The sequence below is a fragment of the Haliotis cracherodii genome, unplaced genomic scaffold (genome assembly GCF_022045235.1).
Source record: "Haliotis cracherodii isolate W230 unplaced genomic scaffold, xgHalCrac1.p SCAF_11, whole genome shotgun sequence".
Classification (NCBI taxonomy): domain Eukaryota; kingdom Metazoa; phylum Mollusca; class Gastropoda; order Lepetellida; family Haliotidae; genus Haliotis; species Haliotis cracherodii.
In genome coordinates this window covers 42,130,472-42,137,232 of record NW_027266266.1, presented here as the reverse complement: position 1 = coordinate 42,137,232, position 6,761 = coordinate 42,130,472, and positions in this window count along the sequence as shown.

Here is a 6,761-nt window from a genome sequence, read left to right as displayed (position 1 = left end):
AAACAAAAGTAACTGTGATTCATATAAAGTTTAATAAAAAGATAGGTTCTGAAATTAAATAATACATGTTTCAATATATATTTATGATGATATCTCGACTTTAAGGTCGTGAATCACAGTTTGCACGTGAATGTTCATGCACGGCGCACTATTTGGATGTTTGTTTGTTTGTTTGTTTGTTTGTTGGGAGTATGATACTCAAACGCGTGGCTTTGTAATGTGAACAGCGCACAACGGTTGTTCGGGTATCACGTAAAAACGCTTTTGTTTAACCGTAAATAACGCTCACGCAATACGCACTACTTGTTGACAACCAACTTCTGCGCGCCTTGGTTATGCTGCAAACAATAATGGCGCAAAAGTAAGTTGCAAGACATTTTAAATGTTCATCGAAACACAATTCGTGTCTTGTGGTAGAGCGTCCGCCCGGAGAGCGGAAGGTCCGGGGTTCGATCCCCTATGGCGTCATACCAAAAGACGTTAAAAGATGGTACTTGTTGTTACCCTGTCTGGCGCTCGTCATTAACGTGCTAAAACATGGACTTGTCGGCTCGGAGTCGGTATACTGTGTCTGAGTGGGGTATTCATGTTAAACTGCGGCATGGTATCTCAGTGAGTTAGCACTATAAATCGGCATCAGTCCGGACTGGTACAAGCAGCCACACACACACGTGCAAGCAGTCTTGGACGCGACGTTAAACCCATTTCACCTCACCTATTTGGAGAGGGTATCCACAGCAGAACCGGTCGTCCAAGTGTGACCTCACCTCAGTAAGACAACCATTCGGTTGATGCATCTACCAAATCAATTCCAGTCTGCCACATTTACAGCACGGACAATTCCGGAGATCAATTAGTGGCAGAACCGTACGCAAACGATTAAGGGAGCAAAACATTTGGCACGGACGTCCAGCGATACGCCCAATTTCGCTTCCACGTCACCCGTCAGGAACGTTGAACTTGATGTGAACCAAATCTGAGGTTCAGAAGACCAGACTGGGACAATATAGAGAATCTCACCCGAGTGTCTTTTGATATCAAATATATCAACACGAGTTGATAAAAGTGGAAAGACTCCGAGGCCTGCCGTGGAGTTTTTCCACTTTTATCGATGAGTGTTCATGATATATTCGATATCAAAAGACACGAGGGTGAGATTTTATTTATCATCCAACATTATTCTTCCAACTTTTTCAGTTTGTAGACAGTAATAAGCAGTGTCTGAAGTGTAAAAAGTACTGCTAACAGCTTCAGTAGCAGAGCCATTAGTGATGTCATTTGATTGTGACGTCATGGTAACTAATAACGTCACAATGGTCTGCAAAGCATTGTGATGCAATTTCAGCTTGATCTCACCCAAGCGATATCTCCTGTGGGAGTGAGTTTTGAATGATATATAGAGAATCTCACCCGAGTGTCTTTTGATATCAAATATATCAACACGAGTTGATAAAAGTGGAACAATTCCAAGGCTTGCCGAGGATTTTGGCCACTTTTATCAACGAGTGATTTCACAATGGTCTGCAAAGCATTGTGATGTAATTTCATTGCAGCGATATCTACAGTGTAGATATCGCTTGATCTCATCCAAGCGATATCTCCTGTGGGAGCCAGTTTTAGATGCTTGCCCACATGTTGCACTATTGTAACAGTCTTTTTGCGACAGTGTAACAATGCTGTACCGCCATGGCCGGCTGGTTCTCCAGACCTCTGGGATGTCTGGGATGTGAAGGAAGACGCCTACGACAGGACCAGAACCATCCGGTAACGTTAGCTCAGTTGGAACAATCCTCGGTTGACATTTGGAACTCACTCACTCACTTTGCGAGTTCATGGTGTCCGAAAACTTGCTTCTAAGACAGCCTCCGTGGTACAGTGGATAGAGCGTCTGCCAGGAGAGTGAAATATCGATGGTTCGAACCCAGGCCGAATCATACCAAAAGATAGTAAACGATGGTACTTGTACTCTGCCTGGCGCTAGGCATTAGGGGATAAAACCAGTCCTGGTCGGATCGGAGTCAGTATATTGTGTCTGAGTGGGGTATTCATGTATCTGCGGCATGGTATCTCAGTGGACTAGACATTAAACCGGCATTAGTCCGGACTAGTACAATCACCATAGACCGTAGCTCTAAAGTCGCTTTGTGGATGAGGGTCCTGGTTCATTGTGCTATCTGTAACGTCGTTGATCTTCTCTCATGCTCTCAATCACTGGTATGCCTGGTCCAGATTGGTGAAATATTGATGACTGCGGCGTAAAAACATTCACTCACTTGTCAATCTACGTCGGTCGGATGAGTGTTTGTTTGTTTGTTGTTTTACGCTATATGACGGCGGTCTGTAAATAATCGAGTCTGGACCATATCACTGACATCATGAGCATCGATCTACCCGTTGGGATACGATGACATGCATCCACCAAGTCTGCGAGCCTGACCACCCGATCCCGTTCGTCGCCTCTAATGCAACCTGCCCCCTTTCGTGATGTTGGCCGCGATATATCACGATGTTAAAACGATCCCACCCAATAGGCTAGACCCAAGGTACAGATGTGCTGAATATCAGCCTCTGTTTGTTTGTTTGTTGTTTTACGCCGCACTCAGCGGACCAGACAACCAAGTGATTGACACCATGAGCATCGATCCATGCAATTGGGCTACAATGACATGCATCAACCAAGTCAGGGAGCCTGACCATCCGATCCCGTTCGTCACCTCTTACGACAAGCAAAGTCGCCTTTTACTACAGGCATGGGTTGCTGAAGACCTATTTTACACCGGATCTTCACGGGTCGGATGAGTGAGTGAATTGGGTTTGACCATTATTTCGACCATACGATGGATTGTCAAGTTTAAACAAATTGAGCGTCGTCGGGGCGAATCTCGGGTCTGAACCCACTACTATCAACATTGCAGCAAGAATGAGCCAAAATATTAATATGTCCCACCAGCCTCCTGAACACAGATTTGTCCAGTTGCTAATCAGCTGAAATTCATGGTCCAATGTTATTGTGACTATCGGTTCCCAAAATGACGAGGGACCGCCTCCGTGGTCTAATGGTAGAGCGTCCGCCCGGAGATCCCCAGCCGCGTCATACCAAAAGACGTTAAAAGATGGTACTTGTTGTTACCCTGTCTGGCGCTAAGGGGCTAAAACAAGGACTTGTAGGCTCGGAGTCAGTATACTGTGTCTGAGTGGGGTATTCATGTTAAACTGCGGCATGGTATCTCAGTGCGCTAGCACTATAAATCGGCATCAGTCCGGACTAGTACAAACAGTCCCCCACACACACACTGCATGCACGTCGCTATATAAGTGCAATAATTTTGGACGCGACGTTAAACCCCATTTCACCTCACCTCACCAAAATGACAATGATTCCTGATGCGTGACCAACACACGAACACTAGATGTGAAGCTTGTTTTATTACAAAAATATAGGTTAGGATGAGCCTCAGAACACAAATTATGAACAGTACGAAAACATATTCGGGTGCAAAACTACCGGGGCAAAAGAAAGTGTACACCCATGTTTGATGGTGGCTATAAAAGACACAAGCAAGAAATGGTTATTCGACGGTGAAGAATTTGATACGGGTATCATAGTTGTGTTTTGGAATTTAAGTTTGCAGTTTTACGGCGACTGTTTCCATCCTAATATCGTTTTGATAACGTTTGTACTTGTTTTGGTCAAATCCAATCTTCAAGTGTATAATTTCCTTCAATTTACGTATATATGACACTGATGATAAATGACTAAGGTACAATCGATAAGAGCTGAAAAGTCGCTTCAAGAACAGAAGGCCCCATCTATTGAGTCACATGGTACGGAAAAGCAATGGAGAGAGTGAGTGAGTGAGTATGGTTTTACGCCGCTTTTAGCAATATTCCAGCAATTTAACGGCGGGGGACACCAGAAATGGGCTTCACACATTGTACCCATGTCGGGAATCGGCGTGACGAGCGAACGCTTTAACCATTAGGCTACCCGACCGCCCAAGAGCAATATTCCTGCAAATCAGGGAGAGGGACACCGGATATGGGATTTACACATTGTACCCACGTGAAGAATCGAACCCGGGCCCTCGGCGTGACGAGCGAACGCTTTAAGCACTAGGCTACCCCAAGCCCCAGATGGAAGATGTTTAAAAGAAATTGAAATAACTACATGTATTTCTGAAACGGGCAATAACTAATCTATACTACTCAACTTTTGACAGGAATAAATATGTATACCATTCTATTTAAAGTCACACTTGACATATTATGTGAATAAGTTTTGTGTCTCATGCAAAGATAATAAATATCCCTAGCAAAAGGGGAAGAGTATAATTAGGTTTCTATATTTCAATAGGAGTAAATATCTTTGAAACAAAAAGCACGTATGTTTCATTTGCAAGGTAATACAGTATACCTTTTAAAAACGGCTTAATACAGTATACCTTTTAAAAAACGGCTTAATACAGTAAACTTTTTAAAAACGGCTGTTTCGTTATTGTATAATTATTATGATAGTGTTACTTAATTTACCGTATTTACCGTCATGGGCATGTTACAACAATTTACGGAGACAACACCTTCAATCCAAATGATGTTACATACCGTATGCGATTTTTAGATGCACAATAAATAACACGGTATATATCGCAAAGATGTAATTTAAAGAAAAACCGTTGTTTTCGAAACCCGACAATAACAATCACCGTTCCTATTGACGTAACCCGTTTCACGGGGACTGCCTTTTTAAGGCGATGAAAAAAAGTCTCAAGAAGACAGAGGTCAATCTCATTAAAATCAGATCTAATTCTCGCTATCGCTAAACAAAGCTTTGTTTAGCGGCAGCGAGAACTTCGATCTGATTTTAATGAGACTGGACAGAAGCTTATTTCAAATAACCAGTCAACCTACACGGAGGAAACAGAATAGTGCCCCCTTTTTTGCAGACAAATGAGTGAGTGAGTATGGTTTAACGCCGCTTTTAGCAATATTCCAGCAATATCACGGCGGGGGACACCTTAAATAGGCTTCAAACATTGTACCCATGTCGGGAATCGAACCCGGGTCTTCGGCGTGACGAGCGAACGCTTTAACCACTCGGCTACCCGACCGCCCCTGCAGACAAGTGTCCAAAGAGCACAGTTCGTTATTATTATTTAATTGAAAAATAAATAATTGTGCACCTGTGTATACTTGGAAAAATAACTAAGCTCCGAAACATAAAAAATAAAATCGGAGAACATATATCTACAGTTATTTACATTTAAAATGTGCGTGTTAACAATAAGCATAACAGTTTCGTATTTGACATAAGTCAATTCAGAATTGTCATATGGCTTAGTTAATCACAACTTGCTTCTGAATGTGAATGAAAAGCGACGATACGACATCGAGTTTTGCATTAATCCACCTTCTCTCATGAATATATAGATATATGAACAGTATATCAAAACATACAAAACTGACTTAAGATAAAAAAAATAACCAAAACGAATAATACAATAATACAACGCAGACATTTAGGGTACTGAGATAGATAAAATAACCAACTATTACTCCTCGTAATATTGTATTAATTTATAAAACTGAAAGATTGGATTTCCAATCTGGTTTGCCGTCTTAGACATCGCTGTGTGGAGCTTTAGGCAACGTGTGTGACGTCAGCATTCGTTTGGGATGACAGCGATAAAGCGTTAAATTGAATTTAATTTGAGCTCGTAATACGAATTGCGCCTGAAATATTTCTCTATCCGAAAGTACAAAACATATATCAGACATATATGCAGATTGGATGTTTCGCCATGAAGCTAAAATCGCCACAGAATAATCCTTTCTCACACTTTTTCTCACCTGGGTACATATAGTGATATGTTGTTCGCATATCACAAGATGTATACCTTCATGGTTATCGAACAGTGTCCCTTCTTGACAGAAGCTAGGCAAAATTAAACAAACGTATATCTCACATGATGTACCTGAATAACATATCATTCGTCACAACTCGCCCCTTTCCGTAACCTGCAAGAAGACTCGTTCCCCTATCGATGAATGTTATGTGCGAAAATACGACAAACCAATCAGAATGCGCGTATGATTTCAAGTTCTTCTTCAAAGAATCCCTCAGAAATAGTTTTTGATTTTACATGTCTTGCATCTACAAATATACCCAAGACACAGTTAAATGTGTGTTCAATCATACTGTATAATTCCACAAGCCCCAATGTGTTGTAAATTGCATCCAAAATATATATAATACATGCGGAAATAATATGTGAACCATTACGCAACGAGTTGACAATTGTTTTAGGTATGCCCATTTGCGCTAAGACGGAACCCGGTCGCAAAAATGTCCAAGAGAGGGGCACGAGTCGCTATTCGGCTTGTCCCGGAATAACACGAGTTGGTCACGAATGAATAACAAATGTACAAGTGACAAATATGAACACACAAAGTCATTTAGAACGTGGTCAAATGTTACAAATGTTATATTTGTGATAACACTTCCTTTGTAAATTTACATTCTAGCACTTTTTTTTGGCCATGTGAGCCGGGCAAATTTACACTTATCAGAGGGGTACACAAAGTACGTGATCTAGACTCCCAGTTGTTGGACTTCTTATTTGTGGCAGCCTCGATGGCTGATTGGGTTAGATCGCTGACTTTGTGTGCGGGCGATTTGGTGCCTCACTCTGGGAGTGAGGGTTCGAATTTCTGAAGGAACTCAACCCAAAAATGTACTAGAATGCGTACTTTACTAATGAAGT